The 13,478-nt window shown below is 37.4% G+C and overlaps 1 protein-coding gene across 7 annotated transcripts in view; it reads right to left on the minus strand.

Moving 5' to 3' along the window:
- AOPEP (aminopeptidase O (putative)) overlaps nt 1-13,478 on the minus strand; it is a 200,248-nt gene that overhangs the window by 32,357 nt on the left and 154,413 nt on the right. The gene's annotated exons all lie outside the window — the stretch shown is intronic.

Here is a 13,478-nt window from a genome sequence, read left to right on the forward strand (position 1 = left end):
AAAGCCAGACAGTCTGCAGAATGAAAAATTGGAGTAACATTATCACAGCATGCTTGCTGCAACCATCACTGAGAGCACTTGCAGAGTTCCTTTTTTTTTGACTCTATATACAAACCCTCAGTATGTATTACATAAAAAGAGGGACAAAGAGAGACAAAAAGAAAAAAACAAAGAGATTGCTAGAAGAAAAATCAAGTAATTTTTCTAAGCTTTGTTCAAGATGCAAATTACTGTCTGAGTAACCTCAGCACCCAGCACTGAAGTGCCAAAGTCTATCACTAGGAAGTACCCTGTGCCAGTTAAGCTAATTCTTCAATACAATATTCTTACAACAGAACTGAGCCAGGACTAGCTTAAAGTAGTATTTTTATTTTTATTTTTTCCCTTGAGAAATTGGCACATACATGGAAATTTCGGGAAGAGAAATTTGTTCTACCTATGCCTAGTACACACGATCCGGTCAATGCCCAGAACTCATCTAGGATTGTGCTCTTCGTGGATCGCAGGCGTTCACTTGAGTTTCCACACCCTCTTTCTGTCTGGCCAGGTCTTGTGGGGACCAAGACTTGTTAACCAGAACATGTTCCTTCCTGACAAGCCAAGCACAAAGGTGCTGTATCTGCCACAAACTATAAGCATCATTTGAGAAAGAACCTGAAGAAGAGAGAAAACTGAATGCACTTTCTTCCTTCTCTAACCACCTTTCATTGATAGGGCTGATGACGAAGAAAATCATATCTCATGGCTGTAGCATATGTGACTGCTTTGCCACGTAGGGCTGTCATTGTAAGAGGTTCATCATAAAGCACTAATAACGTCACAAGTCTTCCTGGAGGAATGTACAAAAGAACAGATGGGAAACTGCACTTTCATCACTTGACCCTTTACTCCTAGAATTCACAAGAACAAACACTTTTCCATCCTTTTCTTATTTCAGAACAACAGGTGATGAGTGGTTTCATGCATAATTATGTCAGTTGCGTTTTAACATTTGTAGATCAATTGCATTTCCAGACCTCAGCTAGCAGTATTTTCTTCTGACCTGAAATCTGGCTCTGCTGCCTTCTGCGTCCAACAAAGCCTATACATCCTTACAATAGTCTGTCCAACACATCATGTCTCTTTGATTCTTAGTGTTTTTATTCACTTATTTATTTTTATTTGCTAACCAACCTGATTAAGTGGGTTCAATTCTCAGAAACATACATACCTCCAAACAAGGTTTAATCACAGAAGACCTTAAAATCAATGTAACTGAAACAGGTGAGATCTAAACCCAAGTCCATGCAGCTGATGTTGGGGTTTTATCGGAGACACATGCAGAGTCTGAATACACTATACAGTCTCCTTTGACCAAAGACGGAGAGATACTGATCCACTACCACAGTCCTCTTGGATTCTTTTTTTTTTTTTTTTTAAACCAAGCTCTCACAATGCCCATGACTTAAAATCTCCAGTTGTCTGTGAGAACTTGTTCACCATGGCTGGAACTGATTGAGTTCCATAACCGCTGCTGCTTCTCATCCCAGTCACTTCAGTATCTCGAAAATAAGCCTTTGGCACTTCAGCAATGGCTGGGCATGGACATCTCTGCAGCAGCACAGGTTGTCATGTGCCCATCATACCAGCCTCCTGTTTCTGCATTGTTTTCCCCCAGAACTGCTCTCACCCAGCTACTGCAGCCTGTGCCCGTGATCCTGAGGAGGCCACCTCTGACTGCCAACCAAGAATCACAGGCAGCAGCCTCCATCCTGCAACTCTTCATGCAAGCCCCACAGACTTCTTGAAGGGGAGAGACTGAGCTTTTAAATGGGGTGATCTAAACTACCTGCTGCTCACAACCACCAGCGCTTCCCACTCCAGCCGCATAGCAAGCTTTTCAGTTCTGCCTGCTCTAGTACAAATTACATAGCAGCATACACTTAAAAAAGAAAAAAAAAAAGTAACCCTTTCTCCTTTGCAAGAAACGTTTTCCGAAGCAAAAACACTCCACTGCACACAGCTCTCTCCAGGGGGAGAGGATGAGACAATAAACACCACATGACAGATGTTAGTTCATTGCTTAATGCACTTGTGGAAGCTACTCAGATCCTACGGCAATGAGTGTGGTATGGAACAGAACAAGCATATCCCATTACTTTTTATTCCTGATTTGAAAAATATGGATGAGATTTTATTTAAAACTGTTGTGAAAGACAATTACAATTGAAAAAAAAAAAAAAGCCCTTTAAAAGATCTGAGGACAAGTGGATGAGTGTTGCACGACATCCTTATTATGCCCAGTGCTATTTAAAAAGATTCTATAGTTATTAGCAAGGACCCAGCTGCCAGATTTTCTGTTTCTAAATCCTATATAGGAGCATTAAAACTTACTATAAAAATAAATCCAAGCTGAAAGTTGCTGGAAACGAACTTTTCCAAACTGCAATCTGATTTACATATTGCTGGCTTGAAGGAGTGCAAGAAACTGAGTGGCTTGACAAGTGATTTGCACACCATTAGTGTGTGTAGGAGCAGGATTTCTTAAAAAAAAAAAAAGAGTAAACAAACACCCTAATAGTTGAAATTTTAACGTTTTCAGAAGTAATTACCAGATAAAATGTGATAAGAGAAAAGGTAAAAGTGCTAAATTCAGCTCATGTTTCTCAGATGCGACTTTCTGCAATGCCAAGAACGGCGCATAAAAAAGAATTATTTTATCATGTGTACTGACCAGTACTTCCACATAGAGGTATAACATTAATAATTACTTTTAGATCCATCTAATGGATTTGTTTCTTGTCTCATAACTGCAGCTTCATGCGAGAACAATTCTGTTCAATTCAACAGAACAAACTTCTTAAGAGCTCTCTTGAAAAATAAAAAGTATTTTCTCATAATTATAGAAATGTGTGCTGCTTTTTTGGCAACACAAGTGAGAGAAATAGAAAAGTACTTCAAAAAGGAAAAAGGTATTTTAGAACATATTACGCAACTACAAAGCTGATGAAGGTAAATTAAAAAAATACAGACATTTAAGGCACCAATTGCCTTATAAATTCACCCTCACAGCTTGGGTAAAATTAGAGGCCTAAAATACATTAATTTCCTTATAAAATAGGTAAAATGGGGATACATATAATTTATAATGCTTATTTTTAATATTGGTATATGCACGTAAGTAAACAAATGTTCTCAAGTGAAAATTCAAACGTCTTCAAATCTCTCTTTTTAATAACAAGTTGGTTTGTTGTGTTTGTTTGTTTAATAGTTATTTACCTTTAAGAGGGATTCAGTGAGCTGCTTAAAAACCCTTCATTTCATAACCCCCCTCCATTAGGGGTACGTGTTATGTTCCAGAATACCTGGAGTCATTTAACATATTTATATAAAATCCAAGTTCCATCGATAAAATCCAGTTTCATTTCCAGATGCAGGCACATGGACAAGTCTTGTTGAAATGATACAGTGTTCTAGGTTCTCCATTTTCAAACAGACTGCATACTTTCTACAGTATTTTCCATCAACCGTTTACTTCCCCCATTCGTTTTTAAAGATATTTTAAAATTGCTGGTGCTTTACAAATGACGGGGGAAGCAAAGGGCAAAACAGATGTTGCAGAAAACAGGACCAAAAAGTCCCGCTCTGAAGTTACTTGTTTTATTCCACGAATGTGCGGAGAAATGATTCAATTTATTGCCACCCATTTCCATACTATTTCGCACACCACAAAACAATCTAGCAGGTGCAAAGCACAGGGCTCCCCTGGATTCCCTTCCGGACAGCTTCTGCTCCACAAAGCTCGGGCTATTTCATGCAGACCTGGACAAGCTGTTCTGGGGGACAGCCCGACTTCCTGACAAGCAGGTGTTGAGCAAATCACTGCAATCAGTCGTGCAGGGACCCACTCTCCACAAAACAGCTTTTAGTTATTTGTGTATCGGTAAGGCTGCATGCTATTTAACTTCTTCAGGAGAGGAGGGAGGGGGGAAAAAATATTGATCTCAAGGAAGGGTATATGGAAAATTCGCTGACCTATGGCATCATTCCATACTCCTATCGCAAGGAAAACACCCATGACTTCAGTGGAATATTTAGTTGTGTAAGGAGTGCAAGGCTGGCACTTCATCACTGGACTTGTGTACTAACATGAAAACAGTCAAAATAAACAGATAATACCAGGGAGCAGTGGGTTGCTGGTGCAGTGGCTGGGCATTATTTATAAACTAATGGCTGAATAACCACTCAGTTAAGTACAGTGCTTCAACAGTAATTCATAATCTTATCTACTAATGGAAATAGTTGACTGAACTGTTGGCTTTAGGGAGCACCTAAAATGCTGACAGAATGAAGTTATTTGTTTAAACAATGTAATCCCACGTTTAATTTAAGAAATTGCTTAGTAACACGTTCACTTAAACCTAATTTAAGTTATGGATGTTTCTGGACACTGAAATGCAACCTAATACACATTTCAAAGAAAGTATCTACTCAGTACATATCTTGCTGTTAAGCAAAGGCAAGTGCCCGCTCCATCATCTCTCTCCAGCTAGCAAAATCAAGCTTGAAGTCTCTTTTCAGATATGTATATGCTGATTTGGCTGAAACAGACCCGAAGTTTCCCTTACAAACTTAAATCCTCAGCTGTTCATAACTTAATTATAAAAATTGCCTTGAGCAAAAAATTTGGCATTAAAGTTCTCAGCCTATAAGAGATTTCAAAGAGATTACTTCCACTATTAATATTGCAAATAAAGTGTCCATGACAGTTTATCGATTTAAGACAAGTATCTATAACTGAATTCCTACCTTTTAGAAAAGAAAACTGAAAAATTGATAGATTTGCAAAAGCAACTAGACTAATCATGTTAATCAATGAAATTAGGACATCTATGGCAACAAACACCTAATAACTTTGGCTACTTTGAGTACATTTTTCCACTGGCAAATTTAACCCTTCACAGCTTCATCTTAAATAACATATAAGAAATGTTTCTCAAAGTATATCACTTTTTTGTTTCTTTTAAGGCAGACAGTAGAGATTTACGTTTCTTCCCCCCATGTTTATAAGTAGTCCCCTGGAGTCTCTTTCAAAATCCCATCCACATAATCACCTACCCCCAAAAAAACACAAGACAAAGGCAGCTTATGGGCACAGCCCTGCAAACACGTATGTGTAATTAACTTTGCGTGCACAAGAACCTCCATTGAAAAAAACAGCAGCATACACATGCGAAGAAGTCTACAGGATCAGGCCCTCTTATATGTCACTTTTGAAAGGACATTATGGGATTTAACAAACAAATAGCAAAGTCATGCTTTAGAATTTTACAGCAGCAATACATTCACTTTTTTTTTTTTTGAAGAGGCTCAGAATACTAGGAGTCTATATTATATTATAATATATTACATAGATTGACAGAGTAATTCCTTTTAAATACTGTTTACCCTCCGTAAAATCTAATGAACTCACTAATTTTCGTAAAACTTTCAGAGACCATTCAGTTTTCCATACTGAAATAAACACAATATATTTTTGGAAATTTAATACTCCTTTATTACTATGCCCTAAGCCCCCCACCCCACCAGTTTTTAAACACAAATGTGTTCACTACAACAATATGCCAGGCTTTAAAGCCATTTCTGCAGACCACCAAATTCAGCCTGGGCAGCTGCCGCAGCACTGACTTTCGGATGTATTTATACCCACAAGCCTTAGAAAGCTGTGAGCCAAAAGCACCCCACACCTCTGGAAATTAAGGACATCACAATCGTAATGTACACATTATAATTGCCCAAGCAAACCAGGCAGTGTACACTGAGATCTGCTTCTCTTCTCTTTTTCTGGCAATCTCACAGTTATTTCACCACAGGCTGCTAGGAGGGCGAAATCCTGCACACAATCAGCTTAGCTATGAATCAGTATATGTCTTAATTTTGCCAGTTTTCTTTGTCTAAATTCCCAAGAAGCTGAAAGATTCACTTTAAAGAAGGAAAAACATGTTAAACTTAGCCGTAGATCTCATCACCAAAAAAAAAAACAAAAAAATCTTGAAAAAACATCTGAACAGACATAGGAAGCTGATAACATGGGTGTGTATATATATACACACACACATATATACATGTATATACATACTTGTAAACTATTCCTGAAGAAGTTGCCTGTATTTCATTTACTGCGAAAGTGACAGAATAGATATTAACCATGCTGCAAACTCCCAGTTTGGCACTGGCAGGTAAAACAGTCTCAGCTGAGTATTGCTGTTCTAGTATTACGATCGAACCCTGCAACAGGCAGCAATATCCTTACATAAACATCACTAAAACAAGTGATTCGTGATAAATCTAAGTTCTTAAACACTGCTAAATGCAAATGGGCAACAGAGGCAAGAAGGTGATATGAAAGGAAGCTCACCAAGATTCAAAACAAGTGCCATAACCAGCAACAGCTGAATTACTCCAAGAACTGTTAAGGCGCATGACAAAAGAAATGCGGTGCTATTGTGAAAAAGCTGAAATACAAGGTTATACTTACTGAAAATGCAATTTCAGTTCCAATCAGTTGGCCAGAGCACAGAGTCCTTTAACCTGACTATACCTTTACTGTGGTGCCTCTATAATATTTGTCTTCTCTTCAGACTAAATACACAAGCTCTTCTTCTTAGTCTAAATCCAATCACAAACCAGTCTTGGACATGCTCCACCCTTGCAATTACATATTGCTTTTGGTGATCATATTCCACCTCTTTCCCTCCTCCTTTTCCATACTGTATTGCTTTTTATTCAATGCTCTTCTGGGAGCATTCTCTGTCATCTAATAATCACAGTAATTAGAAATTAAATTTAAATTTTGGCATTTAAACGACATGAAACCAGTTTTGACTAATCTTACAATTCCACAGGCAGTAGTAACATAAAAGTAAAGCCCTTTTTCATCTGCCCCTAAACGTACATGAATTTATAAAAGACAAAAACAGAACAAGAAATGTTATCCTACTGCTTTCTGCAGCAAGATGAGTGTCTACTCTCGTGAATAAGAACTCTATTAATCTTAAGTGCCAGTACACTGACTTTAAGGAAATATAAGAAATGAACATATCCTTTTTCTTTAATAGCTGAAATATTATATAGGTACACTGATACTTGCCGAGGGCAGCACGTATTTCTTAATCTTCAGGACAACTGCACCTTATTTTGTGTGCAATTTTAATATAAATGAAAATAATAGAAGTAAAAAGTAACAGTCTGTGTAAACTGGAACTGTAGTTCCTGTTTATCAGGAATACTATATAATTAGTATGCTTACAGTAAAATCGTAAGTGCTGGTCTGTATGATTTCACAACAACAATCTCAGTTTATAGGGTTCTGCCTGGAGCACACAAATAAAGCAAGGGCATTCAACCAGGTCCTTATCATTAACATAGCCCGTGTACATGAGCTGCCTTTCCATTCATTATGCATTATCCTTCTATACTAACCTTCATTGTCAAAAAATAGTCTGTCCAAATGTGTCACAATGCTGACTAGTTTTGAATATATCTGCATGGAGTGAAACAATAGGGATCCACACCTTTTTGAGATGTGTCTCAAGAGAAAGAACAGGAAAGTGATTACAAAGACTTGCTGCGATATAATAGCATGTATATTTTTTGTCTGAGTTCTATAGAGTGAAGAGGACTATTTTTCTCTGGAAAACACGTGTGTTTTTTTTCAGTCCCCATGGGATTCTTGGCTGTACAATTTGAACTGAGCTCCCCACCATAGATTTGAAAAGTAAAGCAGGGAAAACAAACAAACAACAACAAAAAAAACACAGCCGTGAATGGCTTTCTCAGCATTTGCATAGCTAAATTTGTATCACCAACATAATTACAGTTTGCCTCAATCCAGAACGTTAATGACTTACTTAGCAACCTTGCAAAGGACAACATTTGCTGCATATAATATGGAAACCAAAATAAGGGCCCCCCAACATATACAATACCCCCTTCCGTGTCCGTCTGTCCCCCCCCCTCCCCCCCCAATTCAGGTTTCCAATTCCAGCAGCATGTGCTCTCTGTATAGGCCAGCAGCACTGTGATGATGCAGATATGCATGATATATCATAGCACAGTTCTAAATTGTGGGGGCAAACAGCAAGAGGGATTAGTTTAATCTAGATTCTGGATTTGTAAAACTGCAAAAGACGGAACGGAAAGCTGTCAGGTCTGGCTGCTGAGACCTCAAAATCATGGGAAAATATACTGCTGGCTTTTAGCCAATTATTTCTTGAATGCCTCTCCCCCTTTCCACTTATACCTGCTACTGTTTAGTGCAGTAAATCAAATACTACTGTCTATTTTTTAAAAATAGGTTGCAGGTTATCCTTAATAGAAAAATGTGAGCTCTATTACAGAAGCATCCTTCTTTTTCTTTTTTACTTAGATACACATTTTTTCCAATTCCTTGTCATTGGATTTTCCTTTATTTTTGGAATGTTTACTTAATGTCTGACATCCTACTGTTTCCTCTGAACAGTCAGTTTCTCCAATGTTTTTTGTTTTGTTTTGTTTTTTAAATTACTCACGCAGCAACAGGGGAGAGAAAAAAAAATCTAAAAACCCTCCGCAGGAAACTGGATTATAAAACCACAAAAACTAACAGAGTGACAAAGTAGGGGGAGACCTTACATATTTTTAACTAGTATTCTGAAGCTGACTGGATTTCAAGTTGAGAGTTTAAAAAACAAAACGGAAAATGAACAATGCTGATTTTGAAACATATTTTGCTTGATCAAAAGAGAAGGCTTTGGCAGGGAATTTAGAGGAACAAAGAAGCATGCTTGTTTTATGAAATTCAACAGAAGGCACGAAAACGCTTCAAAAAAAAAAATCCATTGATAGGATGACATTTTCTTCCCACAGAGACTTTACACATTCCACCCTTTCACCACTTTCCAAAGCCCCCATATTTTTTCCAGTATTTCAATATAACTGAAGTTGAAACTCTCCCTTGCTTCTCATTTTCTGTTTTTGACACTTGATTAGGAAAAATTAGACCGTGCGCCTCCCGAAGGAGGCCCTCGCCCGAAGGCGGCCTGCGGTGGGGAGAAGCACCCCCAGACACCACAGCACAGGCTGCAGGCCCCAAGTGCCTCCTGGCACTCCAGCCTCAGGAAATATTCCTGCTGCATTTCCAAAACTCATCTGCACGCTACTTCTGTGCCATTCTCCTAAGCTGGGTTTAACTGCTTCCGATGGTACAGTCTGCGCAAAGGGAGACGGCAAAACAAACCTGGAAATCAGAAAACGCTACGCTTCTTCAACTTGTCGCTATTTGTGACTGAACCAAGTTCAGTAATGCACAATTCAAGGTGGACTAATCATGCACTGCATGATTCCTCTCAGCAGCTACAGACGGATTTCATCAGTCCAGCTGTATTTTGCTGTGACTCTGCAAATACAGTTTTCTGTGACTCGAAGATACATTTTCATTTCCAAGTGTAATACACAGAAAATATATAAGTCATTAAATAACTATAAACAGAATAAAAAATTGTTGGATTTTATGCAATTAGTATGCAATTACAATGAAAAGCTAGATACTTCTATTTCTCATGCAAAGTATTTTCAGTACTCCTCAATAAATTTATACTTGAAACAGTGCTCAAATCTGTGCTCAAAGTACCTTATTATGAAAGAAAGATAGAAGTAGGCTTGACACAAGCTGAATTACTGTTCAATGAAAACTTAAAAAAAAAAAACAACAACAAAACGAACAAAAAACCTACCCTGCAACCAAACCCAGAAGGAAGGTTAAGGATAGAAACAACAGCCTCAAATCAAGGATCTATATTTTTCTACATTAAGTTTTATTTTAATTTTCCAGCTATATTAACTTATTACATGAAAGTTCATAATTAGATTATAAACCATACACTTTGTTAAACATATTACGTAAATACTAAAGACACTTTATTTTAGCACAAAAGAGCTTGGCCATGTATTTGAACTAGTTGCTTGTTCCTGATCCACTGCTGCTGTGAAAAAAATCCTACTGTGAATACCTATAGGCCAATTTTCCCAAATTATACAAGTATATTGCAAAACTACTCTGAAACACTTTTAAAAATACAGATTTCATCATAACATGAACGGGACGAGAAGCAAAGTCACCGCTCAGATAAATATTATGTACACTTTTTGCCCATTTTTGTCTTCATCACAACTTGCAATAAGACTGCTTTTCAAGGCAAATCAGGTAGTCGTGGTGTAAAGCGATGATATAGTTTTGCACTACTTTTCCAACTGGTGTACATAATATGCCACTACCGGGGAAAAAATACCATTATTGGGAAAAAAATTCATCTCATATATGCCCTACAAGAACAAGCAAGACAATGTAATACCAACTTTAAAACATAATACCATATGAATGCTGATGGAACAGATTTGACTGAACTGACAGCACTGACTTAAGACTAAAATCTTTTGAAGAGAACTGTACAGTAACAACATAATAAAAACCAAAACGCTGAGACAGAGAGAGATTTCTGTCAATTTTATGAGAGATACAAGTTTGGGTAGTGGACGTCAATGTCACTATTTTTCGCAATGCTACATGGGCTATCTACTGCGTAAAAGGAGACTCGCATGCACTTTTTAGAAACTATGGCATTTTAGCTGCAACTGTTTTGCATCAGATTTATACATTAAACGTTTATGACATAACAAACCTGATTTTGCAGCAGTACTTGTTGAGACAAAATTCCCATAGATTTCAATAAAACTCATCTGCATAAGGATTGTAGGGTGGGGCACACAGTACCTCTGAGTAATTGTTTTAACATACACATACTATGATCATGTAAATTTATTTTGTCATTTTATGTTCTTTGCTTAGCCTTAAACTTTCAGAGCAAAGCTGAAACATGTAAGCATTAAAGAGCATAACATAAAGTGCTGCAGGCGACAACCTTGCTCAAATCTAAGAGAGATTGAAGTTAACGCATAACATACACCTAACCACCTTGTTCACAACATTTATTATTGAAGACATATGCACACTGTGTCAATTCTTATTTATGGATATCATATACACCGATACAGGTCAAATCAATTTAATATAGGAAAAAAGGGTTCAAAATAATATATGTGCTGAGCAGTAAAGAATTATAACCTACACACATAAAACTATGAAATTCAGTGAAGGAGCAGGAGTATTTTGCAAGCCATATCACAGAAATATTTTATAAAGCATCAAGAGTACCAAGAAGCTTCTATAGAATCTAAACCAAGAAAGCACGTTAGAAGTATTGTATTAAAAAGACATTTTCTGACATACACTTTAGTCACAGGAGATATGCCCAAAAACTTGATCTAGGAAGTTGGTTTCGGACGATCAGCACTAAATACTTTATAAAAACGATTGTGGCTATGTATGCAAAGAAACGAATGCTAAGTCTTGGCTTTTGCAACTGAAAGCAGCCAGATTTTTGTGAGGAAACTGAAAACAGGAACTGTGAAAGGTCCTGGGTGGAATGTTTACAATTTACATGTCAGCTACAAAACCAAAATGTAACGTATTATCATAATAATTCATTGCATGAAAAATTTACTTTATTTTTAATTTACACACATACTGTGGGGCCCATCCTGCCACATTTACACAGCCATATTTCCAATATTTTTGCTTGTACAGCAATGGCAAGATGGCATCTTTTTCTCCTATTTTTCTATCATTCCTTATTAGAATTAGCTAAATCAGACTTAGATGTTCACAAGCCACTTGTAAACTGTGGGAATCCTGGCTTCTGAGCTACAGGAAGCATGTACACAGTGTCTATGTTCCTCCAACTTTATACAAGGATGAGTGTACTTTTGGCATATGCTCCTTGTGAAATAAAGGTTTACCAAGTGGAAGAGAGAGGCTTAAACATTTACAGTGGAGCTTAAATACTCTTTTCTACATAAACTTCCTGTCTGTAGAATTGCCACGTTAAAAGCAAGAGAAGGTACATAGACAAAATTAGCTTAGCTGCCTTAGTTTAGATCCCACTGAAAAAGGCATGTGTGTCACAAAAGCTGCCCTCACAACCGGCAACCCTGATGGACATCAGGGCTGAATGAGTGTGGAAATTGAATTACACCCTCTCTCCCTGTAGGTGGTCCCTACAGATCAGCCTACCAGGGAAAGAGCGTCAGAAGTCAGCGCTGCTCCTGTGCGTGATGCATCTGCTCTGTGGGCGCAATCTTTCAGACTGATGCTTGCTCAGTATGACACTATTCAAGAGAGCTAAATACTATTTAAAAAATCTCTCTTTGAAACAGTAATTTAAGATAAATGTCTATTTGCAATAGACATTTGCAATAGGAACTCCCATTGAAGGCTCCTGCTAATGCGATTTAAGCATGATTTTGTTTCCACTCAGGAAGCTTAAATTAATTTAGCTGTTCCTGAACACTGTTACAGAAAAACGAAGTATTCAGTGGCTCACAACTACAGTTCACAGTTCAACAGCCACATTTACTACACAGTCAGGTTATGCTGAAAATTTGTTTGCTTTAGCTACCATTACACAAGGGATTTATACTATTACAGTTATCCATTACATTCAGTTTTTAGATTTGCACAGATTGCCTAGAGACTGAAAAACAGAAGAATTCAGATCCTCATGCATGCTAAATTACCAGCTGTGAGAAAATCTTTGGCATATTCCCCATGCTGATGAGACTTTGTCTGCAATGCACCCCAACATTAAGAAGCTGGACATGATTTGAGTTCTCACTGTCTTGTTCTATAGTAAATGCTACTACTATTAAAATTCAGTAAACTTTCAGTCCAAGAGTACCCTTCAATTAAAAAAAATATATATGTTGTTGCTTGTTCATCTGCTGCATGGAAGATGACATTGTAATGAGTAATGATGAGCATGGCAAAAACTATAATCAAAAATTCGAAACAGGTGACAGTGTATTAAGCACAAAATGAAGCCTCTCGTTTTTCAGAGACTTGCTAAATAGCTTTTAAATGAAGGCTGTTCGTACATTCAAGACTTTCATAATTACACAGAGAATTACATCAAGTTAATCTGAAACAAACAAACAAACAAACAAACAAGACTCTCTTCAAAGATTCGTTTAAAGACTCCAGGAATTTTCTTCCACTGCCTCTTTCAAAATGAAAGGTAAGTAATGACAACCAAATTGAGACAAGACATTAAGACTGCCACAATCACCGTTCAACTAGATGTCTAACTATATGAAGAACTCAATTCAGAAGGTCAGGTCTGTTTCTCTTCGTATGCCACCCCTGCTTTGCTAGCACAATACAAGGGCATGCTTTGTCCTTAAGAAAAAAAAATCGTGGTATGGCTATCATAGTTGGCTTTTTATTGTTTTAAACAACAACAACTAAACAAACAAACAAGCAAAAAAATAACGTCTAGGTGTTTTCATTCATCACTTCGAAGCAGGAAATGCCTAAGCATGATAACAACTATCAACATCTTAAGCTA

Source organism: Anser anser, assembly GCF_964211835.1.
Source record: "Anser anser genome assembly, chromosome: Z".
NCBI lineage: Eukaryota > Metazoa > Chordata > Aves > Anseriformes > Anatidae > Anser > Anser anser.